This window comes from Lithobates pipiens, unplaced genomic scaffold (assembly GCF_037356315.1).
Source record: "Lithobates pipiens isolate NorthernLeopardFrog02 unplaced genomic scaffold, aLitPip1_a1.2 Scaffold_16, whole genome shotgun sequence".
NCBI classification, from domain to species: domain Eukaryota; kingdom Metazoa; phylum Chordata; class Amphibia; order Anura; family Ranidae; genus Lithobates; species Lithobates pipiens.
Window position 1 is genome coordinate 624,114,256 of NW_027507748.1, and position 13,783 is coordinate 624,128,038.

A 13,783-nucleotide genomic window follows, 5' to 3' on the forward strand; every position below is an offset into this window, starting at 1 on the left:
ATCAATATACACTTATGGGGATTTTTTTTTTTTACCAAAGACATGTAGCAGAATATAACAGAAAGTTTTCAAAAAAGTATGTTCTTTTCTCATTTATAATGCAAAATATTTAAAACCCAGTTGTGATCAAACACCACCAAAAGAAAATTCTATTTTTGGGAAAAAAAATTATATAAATATTTTTTGTATACAACCTTACATGACCGCGCAATTGCCAGTTAAAATTGCGTAGTGCCAAATAGCCCATGGTAACTCTAAAGGAGATGATGAGATCCACAGCTCAGGTGGGAGAATCTGTCCACAGGACAACTATGAGTCGTGCACTTCACAAACCTGGCCTTTATGGAAGAGTGTCAAGAAGAAAGCCATTGTTGAAAGAAAGCCATAAGAAGTGTCGTTTGCAGGTTGCCAGAAGACATTTTGGGGGACATAGCAAACATGTGGATGAAGGTGCTCTGGTCAGATTAGACCAAGAACTTTTTGTCCCAAAAGCAAAACACTGTGTGTGGTGGAAAACGAATGTCCTATACACACGGTCGGACATTCAACGGATTTTTGCCGAAACTTGTCTTGCATACACACGGTCGCACAAAGTTGTCGGTAAATCCGATCGTTCGGAACGAGGTGACGTAAAACAAGTACGACGGGACTACGTAGAGGCCAATAGCCTTCATCTAAAAAAAAAAAATTCTGAGCATACGTGGCACTTTGTGCATCGGAAATTTTAGTTCCAGCTCTCAAACCTTTTCCGTCGGAAATTCAGACAGAAAAGGCCCTATACAGCCCACACACAATCGGATTTTCCGACAACATAATCCGATCGGACGCTTTCCTTCTGAATTTTCAATCGTGTGTATGGGGCATAACACTGTACATCACCCTGAACACACCATTCCCACTGTAAAACATGGTGGTGGCAGCATCATGTTGTGGGGATGTTTTTCTTCAGCAGAGGCAGGGAAGCTGATCAGAGTTGATGGGAAGATAGATTGAATCAAATACACGTAATCTTAAGCCTCATACACACGATCGGACTTTGTAAAAACTTTCCTGTGGATTTTTGTACAAAGGGCGTTGGCCATAAATTTGTATTGCATACACACGATCTGACTTTTTAGGCAACAAACACGAACCTAGTGACGTTTCAACGTACTGACGACACTTCAGAAGAGGACATTCAATTACTCAAGCCGCCCTTTGGTCAACTTCTGTATTGTTGTCTGATCTTTTGCATTGGTTCTGAGCATGCGTGTTTGTACTTTGTACAAAAGTCCGATGGTTTTGTGTACACACAATTGGACTTTGCTCCATCAGACTTATGTTGTCAAAAAGTTTGTCCATTCGCACAGCCAACAAAAGTCAGATGAAAACCGAAAAAGTTTGTCTGATGGAGCGTACACGCGGTTGGATGTTGCCATAACCCATTAACGTTTTGCTCCACCGTTTTGTAGAGCACATTTTTAGTCACGCTAATGCATTGAAAAATGTGGACTTTAAAGGGTTCAAAGCTAATTTGCCTGTTTGTTCTCAAAAAGTCTGATCGTGTGTACGGGCCTTTAGAAGAAAACCTATTAGTCTGCAAAAGACTTGAGACTGGGGCGAAGGTTTACCTTCCAGCAGGACAACGACCCTAAACATACAGCCAGAGCTACAATGGAATGGTTTAGATCAAAGAATATTTATGTGTTATAATGGCCCAAAGTTCAGACCTAAATACAATTGAGAATCTGTGGCAAGACTTGAAAATTGCTGTGCGCAGACACTCTCCATTCAATCTGACAGAGCTTAAACTGTTTTGCAAAGAAGAATGGGCAAAAATGTCACTCTCTAGATGTTCAAAGCTGGTAGAGACATCCCCCAAAAAGACTTACAGCTGTAATTGCACCAAAAGGTGGTTCTACAAAGTATTGACTCAGGGGGCCACACTTTTCACATATTTATTTGTAAAAAAATGTTGAAAGGCATTTATCATTTTCCTTCTACTTCACAATTATGTTCCACTTTGTGTTGGTCTATCACATAAAATCCCAATAAAATACATTTAAGTTTTTGGTTGTCAAATGACAAAATGTGGAAAATGTCAAGGGGTATGAATACTTTTTCAAGACACTGTATACTGTAGCAAGGTCACCTAAAGTGCAGCAGTGAACAGTAATAAAGCTTGGCTTACGGAACACTGGAACTATACTGCTAAGGTGCATTGATGTCCTCTATGCTAGGACTAGACCGAGTGGATGTGCACGGTTCAAAGAAGTGAAGGAAGTGGGAGAGGGAAACAAAGGGTACTTAGAGGATGAATTTATGGGAGGGACAATGTTTTATGTTCTTTTGCCGGCAATTGTTGGTGCACTTACCAAAAGTTTGCCATTAATTTTGCGTTAAAGATGCGGCATAAGTGCAGTACACTTAATGTCCTGCCTCCAGTAACTCAGTCCCTACTAGTAGTGTGAACAATGGGCAATGAGCCCTCTCACCAGTCCCCGTGGTGTGGCTGTGAACCCTCCCTGTAAAAGGGGGCCCTCTCAATCTCTCCACAGAATGGTGATTAGCACTGGAAATAGAGTGTGACAGGATGTTCCTTTCTTCCTGCCACAATGATGCAGATGTGATTGCTGTGGTTTGTGCTGTGCTGCCCCAGGTGTCTTCATTCTCAGGTCTCAGTCTCTGGCTGTGGCCACTTGGCCCATAAATGATCTGTGTGCTCCAGGAACGATGTGCCCACCCAGGCTTCCGTGCTGCAAAGAGGAAGAGGTTTCCAGTCCAGTCTGGTAAAAGCAGTTACACCACTCTCCTTCTTCCTAAATTTTCTTTGGAAACTGTATTGCAAAGGTCCATGAGTCCCATTCTGTGACTGATGTTTCAGACTACAATTCCCATGATCCTCTGCATTCTTCATAGAAGTCCATAGGCTTTCATCTGCTGACTGGAGAGGATAGTCCAACACAACATGCAGCATAACAGCAGAAAGTGAGAGTAAACTGATAGTAAAGAGGGAAATGTCCATGTTTATGTAGTCCAGGCTACATTTTCTTTTTGCCCAAGTTACGCAGTTCTAGTAATTGGCCCCAGGAGCTGAGCCTTCCCCGTCCAGTCTGAATGCTGTTTTGCAGGAAATTATATTTCAAAATACAGTTAACTCTTTTTTTCAGAATGTATAACATATTCACTTTTTGTGCCTGACTAACTCTCATTCATAACTTAACACATAACCTATGGCACATAGCCTCTGGTTGTCCCTCTCTGCATTACATAGCCTCTGCTAATCTCTCTCTGTAGTGCATAGCCTCTGGTAGTCCCTCTCTGGGATGCATAGCCTTGTGTAGTCCCTTCCTATGGTGCATAGGCTCTGGCAGTCCCTTTCTATGGTGTATAGCCACTGGTGGTCCCTTTCTAAGGAGCATAGCCTCTAGTAGCCCCTCTCTATAGTGCATAGACTCTGGTAGTCCCTCTCTATGGTGTGTAGCTTCTGGTAGTCCCCGTCTATGGTGTATAGCCTCTGATTGTCCCTCTCTATGGTGTATAGCCTCTCTCTATAGTGCATAGCCTCTAGTAGTCTCATTCTATGGTGTGTAGCCTCTGGCAGTCCCTCTCTATGATGCACAGCCTCTAGTAGCTTCTCTCTAATGTGCATATTCACTTGTAGCATCTCTCTATGGTGCATAGCCTCTGGTAGTCCCCCTCTACATTGCATAGCCTCTGCTAACCTCTCTCTGTAGTGCATAGCCTCTGTTAGTCCCTCTCTGGGATGCATTGCCTCTGATAGTACCTTCCTATGATGCAAAGGCTCTGGAAGTCCCTTTCTATGGTGCCTATGGACTGGTGGTCCCTTTCTATGGTGCATAGCCTCTGGTAGTCCCACAGTGCAAAGCCTCTGATATCCTCCCTCCTGTAATGTATAGCCTCTGGTCAGGGCAGGACTTAGGGTGGTGGGGGCCCCTGGGCTTGAGTCACTTTCGGGCCCTACCTTCTATACATTATCGTATTTATCGGCGTACAACTCGCACCGGCGTATAACACGCATCCCAAGTATAGTCAATGCAGCCTGGCAGTGTCATTTGCAGCCTTGTCAGTGTATCCTTGTCATTTGCAACCTTGCCCCAGTGTCATTTGCAGCCTTGTCATTGCAGTCTTGAAGTTTAAAAATGGCTCTCGGATCCTCTTGGCGGCTCTCGGGTCCTCTCGGCAGCTCTCGGATCCTCTCAGGTCCTCTCGCAGTCCTGAGCGGAGCCCAGAGTAGTGTACTCGGCTCCGCTCACAGTCACGCCCAGTGCCTGTGTTATGTCCATCATAGGTCGGGACTGGGTGTGACTGTGAGCGGAGTACACTCGGCTATGTATCTCGATGGGGCCCCCTATTGGGCGGGGCCCATGGGCTTGAGCCCAGTCAAGCCCAATGGTAAGTCCTGCCCTGCCTCTGGTAGTCCCTCTCTAGGATGCATAGCCTCTGGTAGTCCCTCTCTACATCGCATAGCCTCTGCTAATCTCTCTCTCTGTAGTGCATAGCCTTGGGTAGTCCCTCTTTGGGATGCATTGCCTCTGGTAGTCCCTCCCTATGGTGCAAAGGCTCGGGGAGTCCCTTTCTATGGTGTATATGGACTGGTGGTCCCTTTCTATTGTGCATAGCCTCTGGTAGTCCCACAGTGCAAAGCCTCTGATATCCTCCCTCCTGTAATGCATAGCCTCTGCTAATCTTGTAGTCCCTCTCTAGGATGCATAGCCTCTGGTAGTCCCCCTCTACATTGCATAGCCTCTGCTAATCTCTCTCTCTGTAATGCATAGCCTCGGGTAGTCCCTCTTTGGGATGCATTGCCTCTGGTAGTCCCTCCCTATGGTGCAAAGGCTCTGGCAGTCCCTTTCTATGGTGTGTATGGACTGGGGTTCCTTTCTATGGTGCATAGCCTCCAGTGGCCCCTCTCTATGGTGTATAGCCTCTGGTAGTCCCTCTCTATGGTGCAAAGACCTCTAGTAGACCCTCTCTAGGGTGCATAGCCTCTGGTATTCCCTCTCGCTACAGTACATAGCCTCTGATATCCTTCCTCCTGTAATGCATAGCCTCTGCTAATTTCTCCCTGCAGTGCACAGCCTCTGATAGCCCCTGTCTATGGTGCATAGCCTCTGATAGCCCCTGTCTATGGTGCATAGCCTCTGATAGCCCCTGTCTATGGTGCATAGCCTCTGATAGCCCCTGTCTATGGTGCATAGCCTCTGGTAGTCCCCATCTACATTGCATAGTCTCTGCTAATCTCTTTCTGTAGTGCATAGCCTCTGGTAGTCCCTCTCTGGAATACAATGCCCCTGGCAGTCCCTCCCTATGGTGCAAAAGCTCTGGCAGTCATTTTATATGGTCTATAGCAACTGGTGGTCCCATTCTAAGGAGCATAGCCTCTAGTGCCCCCTCTCTATGGTGCATAGCCTCTGGTAGTCTCTCTCTCTCTATGGTGCATAGCCTCCAGTGGTCCCACTCTCTGCAATGCATAGCCTCTGGTACCCTTCCTCCTGTAATGCATAGCCTCATATAGTCCCTCTCTTGGGTGCAAAGCCTCTGGTAGTCTCTCTCTAGGATGCATAGCCTCTGGTAGTCCCTAACTATGGTGCATATACTCTGGCAGTCCCTTTCCATAGTGTATAACCACTGGTGATCCCTTTCTATGGTGCATAGCCTCTGGTAGTCCCACAGTGCAAAGCCTCTGATATCCTCCCTCCTGTAATGTATAGCCTCTGGTAGTCCCTCTCTAGGATGCATAGCCTCTGGTAGTCCCTCTCTACATCGCATAGCCTCTGCTAATCTCTCTCTCTGTAGTGCATAGCCTTGGGTAGTCCCTCTTTGGGATGCATTGCCTCTGGTAGTCCCTCCCTATGGTGCAAAGGCTCGGGGAGTCCCTTTCTATGGTGTATATGGACTGGTGGTCCCTTTCTATTGTGCGTAGCCTCTGGTAGTCCCACAGTGCAAAGCCCCTGATATCCTCCCTCCTGTAATGCATAGCCTCTGCTAATCTTGTAGTCCCTCTCTAGGATGCATAGCCTCTGGTAGTCCCTCTCTACATTGCATAGCCTCTGCTAATCTCTCTCTCTGTAATGCATAGCCTCGGGTAGTCCCTCTTTGGGATGCATTGCCTCTGGTAGTCCCTCCCTATGGTGCAAAGGCTCTGGCAGTCCCTTTCTATGGTGTGTATGGACTGGGGTTCCTTTCTATGGTGCATAGCCTCCAGTGGCCCCTCTCTATGGTGTATAGCCTCTGGTAGTCCCTCTCTATGGTGCAAAGACCTCTAGTAGACCCTCTCTAGGGTGCATAGCCTCTGGTATTCCCTCTCGCTACAGTACATAGCCTCTGATATCCTTCCTCCTGTAATGCATAGCCTCTGCTAATTTCTCCCTGCAGTGCACAGCCTCTGATAGCCCCTGTCTATGGTGCATAGCCTCTGATAGCCCCTGTCTATGGTGCATAGCCTCTGATAGCCCCTGTCTATGGTGCATAGCCTCTGGTAGTCCCTATCTACATTGCATAGTCTCTGCTAATCTCTTTCTGTAGTGCATAGCCTCTGGTAGTCCCTCTCTGGAATACAATGCCCCTGGCAGTCCCTCCCTATGGTGCAAAAGCTCTGGCAGTCATTTTATATGGTCTATAGCAACTGGTGGTCCCATTCTAAGGAGCATAGCCTCTAGTGCCCCCTCTCTATGGTGCATAGCCTCTGGTAGTCTCTCTCTCTCTATGGTGCATAGCCTCCAGTGGTCCCACTCTCTGCAGTGCATAGCCTCTGGTACCCTTCCTCCTGTAATGCATAGCCTCATATAGTCCCTCTCTTGGGTGCAAAGCCTCTGGTAGTCTCTCTCTAGGATGCATAGCCTCTGGTAGTCCCTAACTATGGTACATATACTCTGGCAGTCCCTTTCCATAGTGTATAACCACTGGTGATCCCTTTCTATGGTGCATAGCGTTTGTTGGCCCCTGTCCATGGTGCATAGCTTTTGGTAGTCCCTCTCTAGGTGGCAAAGACCTATAGCAGACCCTCTTTATGTTTCAAAGCCTCTAGTAGTCCCTCTTTCTACAGTGCATAGCCACTGATATCCTCCCTCCTGTAGTGCATAGCCTCTGCTAATCTCTCCCTGCAGTGCATAGCCTCTGATAGCCCCTGTCTGATGCATAGCCTCTGGTAGTCCTTTTCTGTAATGTATAGCCATTGGCGGTCCCTTGCTAAAGTGCATAGCCTTTATTAGGCCCCCTGTATGGTGCACAGACTCTGGTAGTCCCTCTCTATGGTGCATAGCCTCTGGTAGTCCCTCTCTATGGTGCATAGCCACTGGTAGTCCCTCTCTATGGTGCATAGCCTCTGGTAGTTGCTCTCTAAAGTGCATAGACACTTGTAGCATCTGTCTATGGTGCATAGCCCCTGGTACATATACTCTGGAAGTCTCTTTCTATAGTGTATAGCCACTGGTGATCCCTTTCTATGGTGCATAGCCTCTAGTGGCCCCTGTCTATTGTGCATAACTTTTGGTAGTCCCTCTCTATGGTGCAAAGATCTATAGTAGACCCTCTCTATGGTGCATAGCCTCTAGTATTCCATCTCACTACAGTGCATAGCCACTGATATCCTCCCTACTGTAGTGCATAGCCTCTGCTAATCTTTCCCTGCAGTGCATAGCCTCCGATAGCCCCTGTCTATGGTGCATAGCCTCTGGTAGTCCTTATCTGTGGTGTACAGCCACTAGTGGTCCCTTTCTATGGTGCGTGGCCTCTAGTAGCCCCTCTCTATGGTGTAAAGACTCTGGTAGTCCCTGACTATGGCGCATAGCCTCTGATAGTCCCTGTCTATGGTGCATAGCCTCTGGTAGTCCCTCTCTATAGCACATAACACCTGGTAGTTGTTCTCCACAGTGCATAGCATCTGATAATTCCTCTGTATAGTGCATAGCCTCTAGTAGCCTCTCTCTATAGTGCATAGCCTCTCTCTATAGTGCATAGCCTCTCTCTATAGTGCATAGCCTCTCTCTATAGTGCATAGCCTCTCGTAGCCTCTCTCTATAGTGCATAGCCTCTAGTAGCCCCATTCTATGGTGTATAGCCTCCGGCAGTCCCTCTCTATGGTGCACACTCTCAGTAGTCCCTCTCTATGGTTCATAGCCTTCTCTCTAAAGTGCATAGCCACTTGTAGCATCTCTCTATGGTGCAGAGCCTCTTGTACATATACTCTGGCAGTCCCTTTCTATAATGTATAGCCACTGGTAATCCCTTTCTATTGTGCATAGCCTCTAGTGGCCCCTGTCTATGGTGCATAGCTTTTGGTAGTCCCTCTCACTACAGTGTATAGCCACTGATATCCTCCCTCTTGTAGTACATAGCCACTGCTAATCTTTCCCTACAGTGCATAGCCTCTGGTTGTCCCTCTCTATGGCGCATAGCCTCTGGTAGTCCCTCTCTATGGCGCATAGCCTCTGGTAGTCCCTCTCTATGGCGCATAGCCTCTGGTAGTCCCTCTCTATGGCGCATAGCCTCTGGTAGTCCCTCTCTATGGCGCATAGCCTCTGGTAGTCCCTCTCTATGGCGCATAGCCTCTCTCTATAGTGCATAGCCTCTAGTAGCCTCTCTCTATAGTGCATAGCCTCTAGTAGCCTCTCTCTATAGTGCATAGCCTCTAGTAGCCTCTCTATAGGGCATAGCCTCTAGTAGCCTCATTCTATTGTGCATAGCCTCTTGTATATATACTCTGGCAGTCCCTTTCTATAATGTATAGCCACTGGTAATCCCTTTCTATTGTGCATAGCCTCTAGTGGCCACTGTCTATGGTACATAGCTTTTGGTAGTCCCTCTCTATGGTGCAAAGACCTATAGTAGACCCTCTCTATGGTGCATAGCCTCTGTTAGTCCCTCTCACTACAGTGCATAGCCACTGATATCCTCCCTCTTGTAGTGCATAGCCTCTGTTAATCTTTCCCTGCAGTGCATAGCATCTGATAGTCCCTGTCTATGGTGCATAGCCTCTCGTAGTCCTTATCTGTGGTGTATAGCTACTAGTGGTCCCTTTCTATGGTGCATGGCCTTTAGTAGCCCCTCTCTATGGCGCATGGCCTCTGATAGTCCCTCTCTATGGTGCACAATCAGTCTGTGCACCATAGAGAGGGACTATCAGAGTCTGTGCACCATAGAGAGGGACTCTGACTCTGATAGTCCCTCTCTATGGTAACTAGTCTTTGGCAGTCCCTTACTATGGTAACTAGTCTTTGGCAGTCCCTTTCTATGGTGCATAACCTCTGGTATCCCCCTCCTGGAGTGCACAGCCTCTGATATCCCCCTCCTGTAGTGCACAGCCTCTGATATCCCCCTCCTGTAGTGCACAGCCTCTGATATCCCCCTCCTGTAGTGCACAGCCTCTGATATCCCCCTCCTGTAGTGCACAGCCTCTGATATCCCCCTCCTGTAGTGCACAGCCTCTGATATCCCCCTCCTGTAGTGCACAGCCTCTGATATCCCCCTCCTGTAGTGCACAGCCTCTGATATCCCCCTCCTGTAGTGCACAGCCTCTGATATCCCCCTCCTGTAGTGCACAGCCTCTGATATCCCCCTCCTGTAGTGCACAGCCTCTGGTATCCCCCTCCTGTAGTGCACAACCTCTGGTATCCCCCTCCTGTAGTGCACGGCCTCTGGTATCCCCCTCCTGTAGTGCACGGCCTCTGGTATCCCCCTCCTGTAGTGCACGGCCTCTGGTATCCCCCTCCTGTAGTGCACGGCCTCTGATATCCCCCTCCTGTAGTGCACAGCCTCTGATATCCCCCTCCTGTAGTGCACAGCCTCTGATATCCCCCTCCTGTAGTGCACAACCTCTGATATCCCCCTCCTGTAGTGCACAGCCTCTGATATCCCCCTCCTGTAGTGCACAACCTCTGATATCCCCCTCCTGTAGTGCACGGCCTCTGGTATCCCCCTCCTGTAGTGCACGGCCTCTGGTATCCCCCTCCTGTAGTGCACGGCCTCTGGTATCCCCCTCCTGTAGTGCACGGCCTCTGGTATCCCCCTCCTGTAGTGCACGGCCTCTGGTATCCCCCTCCTGTAGTGCACAGCCTCTGGTATCCCCCTCCTGTAGTTCACAGCCTCTGATATCCCCCTCCTGTGGTGCACAGCCTCTGGTACCCCCCTTCTGGAGTGCACAGCCTCTGGTATCCCCCTCCTGTAGTGCACAGCCTCTGGTATCCCCCTCCTGTAGTGCACAGCCTCTGGTATCCCCCTCCTGTAGTGTACAGCCTCTGGTACCCCCCTCCTGGAGTGCACAGCCTCTGGTACCCCCCTCCTGTAGTGTACAGCCTCTGGCATCCCCCTCCTGTAGTGCACAGCCTCTGGTATCCCCCTCCTGTAGTGTACAGCCTCTGGTACCCCCCTCCTGGAGTGCACAGCCTCTGGTATCCCCCTCCTGTAGTGCATAGCCTCTTCCTATCTCTCTCTGCAGGGCATAGCCTTTAGCATAGATTTTACACTGCAGAGAAAGGTTATGAGTGTCAGGCAGAGCGGTCTCTGTGGCTCCTCCGCTGTCCCTATTCTCCGGAGGTCGTAGAGGGGACTGTCTATCAGCGGATGATGTCACCGGGAGGCGTGGCCTGGCTCTCCCTCCGCTGGCCGCACGGTGGCGCCCCTCGCCCGCTCTGTGCAGCAGGTCTCGCTGTTCCCACAGCCGCTTCCATTGGAGCCGCTGGTGACAAATTGGCGCCATTTTGAAGCTCGGGGAAGGCGACACGGTGCGGGTGTCACGGGCGGGGAAGAGCCGGTGCGGACTACGGGAGAGCGTGACCGACGCCTGCGGTGGAGAGAAGGTGAGAGGTGGCAGCAGCCGGGCGGCCTCCGGCTTTTCCTGGAGCGGGGGGACCCCGGGGAGCGGCCCCCCAGCCTGCCTGTGTGTCCGGAGCTCTCTGTCATTGCCAAGGCTGGGGTGCCCGGCGGGGATCAGTCCTATCTACCCGGCCCGGTGTTCCCATCACCCTCCCCGGAGCCCCGTTATAGAGCACAATGCATTCCTCCACAGACACACAGCCCTGCCTGTGTGGGGGGAGGGGGTTCCCCATAGCAACAGAGGAATTTGGTTGTCATGGTCACCAGTGCCATGTTTTACATCAGAGGTGTCCTTCCTCACATTGGGGTCTCCTGACCCCCCAGCACTGTGTCACAGTGTGTTTTGGAGAATGTGGTGACCCGTGTTCACAGGAGGGGGCGCTGTATGCCTGTTATTGGCCATAGCAACCAGCCAGGCTTGTGATGGAGACATTGGTTGCCATGGGCAGCAATCATGCATCTTCTCCAGGTTTTATTGGGTCCATTTCTTTATTTTTACTCCTTGTAACTGATGGGCCCCGCTTTTATCCCTCTCAGGGGTCCCCAGTTGTCATTTTCCCAATGTGATGAAGCCTCCAAAAGGTGTAATAGAGCCGGGCGAGAGCACTGGGCCCCCCCACTTTCCATTTGGGAGCGCTGGGTCCCCCCCCTTAACATCGGCAAGTGCTTGTTCTCCCCCACCTCTCTGTTGGCAAGCACTGGGCCCGCCCCCACTTTCCATTGGCGAGCGCTGGGCCCGCCCCCACTTTCCATTGGCGAGTGCTGGGCCCGCCCCCACTTTCCATTGGCGAGTGCTGGGCCCGCCCCCCACTTTCCATTGGCGAGCGCTGGGCCCGCCCCCCACTTTCCATTGGCGAGCGCTGGGCCCGCCCCCCACTTTCCATTGGCGAGCGCTGGGCCCGCCCCCCCTTTCCATTGGCGAGCGCTGGGCCCGCCCCCCCTTTCCATTGGCGAGCGCTGGGCCCGCCCCCCCCTTTCCATTGGCGAGCGCTGGGCCCGCCCCCCCTTTCCATTGGCGAGCGCTGGGCCCGCCCCCCCTTTCCATTGGCGAGCGCTGGGCCCGCCCCCCCTTTCCATTGGCGAGCGCTGGGCCCGCCCCCCTTTCCATTGGCGAGCGCTGGGCCCGCCCCCCCTTTCCATTGGCGAGCGCTGGGCCCGCCCCCCTTTCCATTGGCGAGCGCTGGGCCCGCCCCCCCTTTCCATTGGCGAGCGCTGGCCCCCCCTTTCCATTGGCGAGCGCTGGCCCCCCTTTCCATTGGCGAGCGCTGGCCCCCCCTTTCCATTGGCGAGCGCTGGCCCCCCCTTTCCATTGGCGAGCGCTGGCCCCCCCTTTCCATTGGCGAGTGCTGGGGTCCCCCCCACTGGGCCACCACCCTAACGTTGCTGAATGCTGGAACCCCCTTTCACCTCCCAGTAGCTAGCACTGCCCTCCCTTTCAATTGCCGAGTACTGGCACCCCCCTTCACCTTCCAGAGGCAAGCACTGGGCCCCCACCCTTTCACTGTCAAACGCTGGGACTCTCTTCTGTTGCTGAGTACTGGCACCCCCCTTCCAATAGGGAGTTCTACCCTCCCTTTCAATAGCCAAGCACTGGCACCCCCTTCCAATGGCAAGCAGTGCGCCCCCCCTCAATTGCCAAGTGCCGGTGTCTTATCATATAAGGTCCCCCATCAGATAGCGTCCGCTGTGTACTGCGCATGCGCAGTACACAGCAACACAGATTCCGAAAATAGCCGAGGATGAATGGCGCCTGCGCACTGAGTCCAGGTTCTAGCCCCACCATCCAAGTGGACATAGAGTAGGAATAAAAAAGAGCCGAGCCCGAAGCGTGGTGAGCAAAGCTCGCCCGCGAGGGGCCATCTAATTTTCACAACCCTATGTCCGCTTGGATGGTGGGGATACCACCTCCACTCACGGCGCAGGCGCCGTTCAGCTTCGGAAATTTTACGAAGCTTCTTCTGCAGGGCGGACGCTATATGATGGCCGGATTACTGAATATGCCAGAACACCGGCACCCACCTTTCACTTACAATATAAAAATAACAAACATGTTATATTTACCTGCTCTGTTGCAGTGGATTTGCACAGAGCAGTCCAGATCCTCTCTTCTTGGGTCCCTCTTTGCTGCTTCTGGCCCCATCCTCCTGTTCAGTGCCCCCACAGAAAGCAGCATGCTATGGGGCACCTGAGCTGAGTTACAGCTCCCTGTGTCCATTTAGACACCGAGCCAGACCTGGCCCTGCCCCCTCGCTCACCTGATTGGCTAGCTGACTTTTATTGACAGCAGCGGGAGCCAATGACAATACTGCCGTGTCTCAGCCAATCGGGAAGGAGAATCTGGGATGGCTGAGAGACTCGTGGACATCGCTGGACGGAGAGGGACCTCAGGTAAGTATTAGGGGGCTGCTGCACACAGAAGGCTTTTTATCTTATTGCATTAAGATAAAAAAAAAAAAACCTTCTGCCTTTACCACCCATATAGAGCCAGTTCACACAACGTGGCTTGCAAAACAACTTCTCTATAGAAGTCTATGCTAGCCGCTTTGAAGCCCCCCCAAAGTAGTACAGGGACCTTTTTCTAAGTCAGAGTGACTTGAGTCGCTCCTATTAGAACTGTTCCATTGTACAGAATGGAACCCGACCCTCCTGACAGGTCGCTCGAGTGTAAACTGGGTTACACTGGACTGGAAATCTTGTAGTGACCAGCACCGTTTCATGTTGTATGTGTGAGAAATGTGACCTGCTGTGCAATGATGGGTAGTAGCTCCACGTTTGATAAATCTGTTTGTGATTGCCTTCTCTAATTTTACTGTTTTTATTTTGCTTAAGCTAATGTAAATTGGTCTCTATAGGGTGTTATTAAATGCCCCTGGAGAACATATCTATTAGGCTTTGGCAGCAGTGTGAGCTCATTGCTTGCTGCCCTTTTCATGCCACGCAGACGTGAGGTGGGCTTCCACATTCCTTT

At 50.9% G+C, this 13,783-nt stretch overlaps 1 protein-coding gene across 1 annotated transcript in view; it reads left to right on the forward strand.

The window, feature by feature from the left end:
- The first annotated feature begins 10,633 nt into the window (after positions 1–10,633).
- The window catches only part of PDS5B (PDS5 cohesin associated factor B), a 177,030-nt gene continuing 173,880 nt past the window's right edge, over positions 10,634–13,783 (forward strand). The window contains exon 1 of the mRNA XM_077484113.1: positions 10,634–10,799. The gene's annotated coding sequence lies outside the window, so the exon portion shown is untranslated. The remainder of the gene's footprint in view (positions 10,800–13,783) is intronic.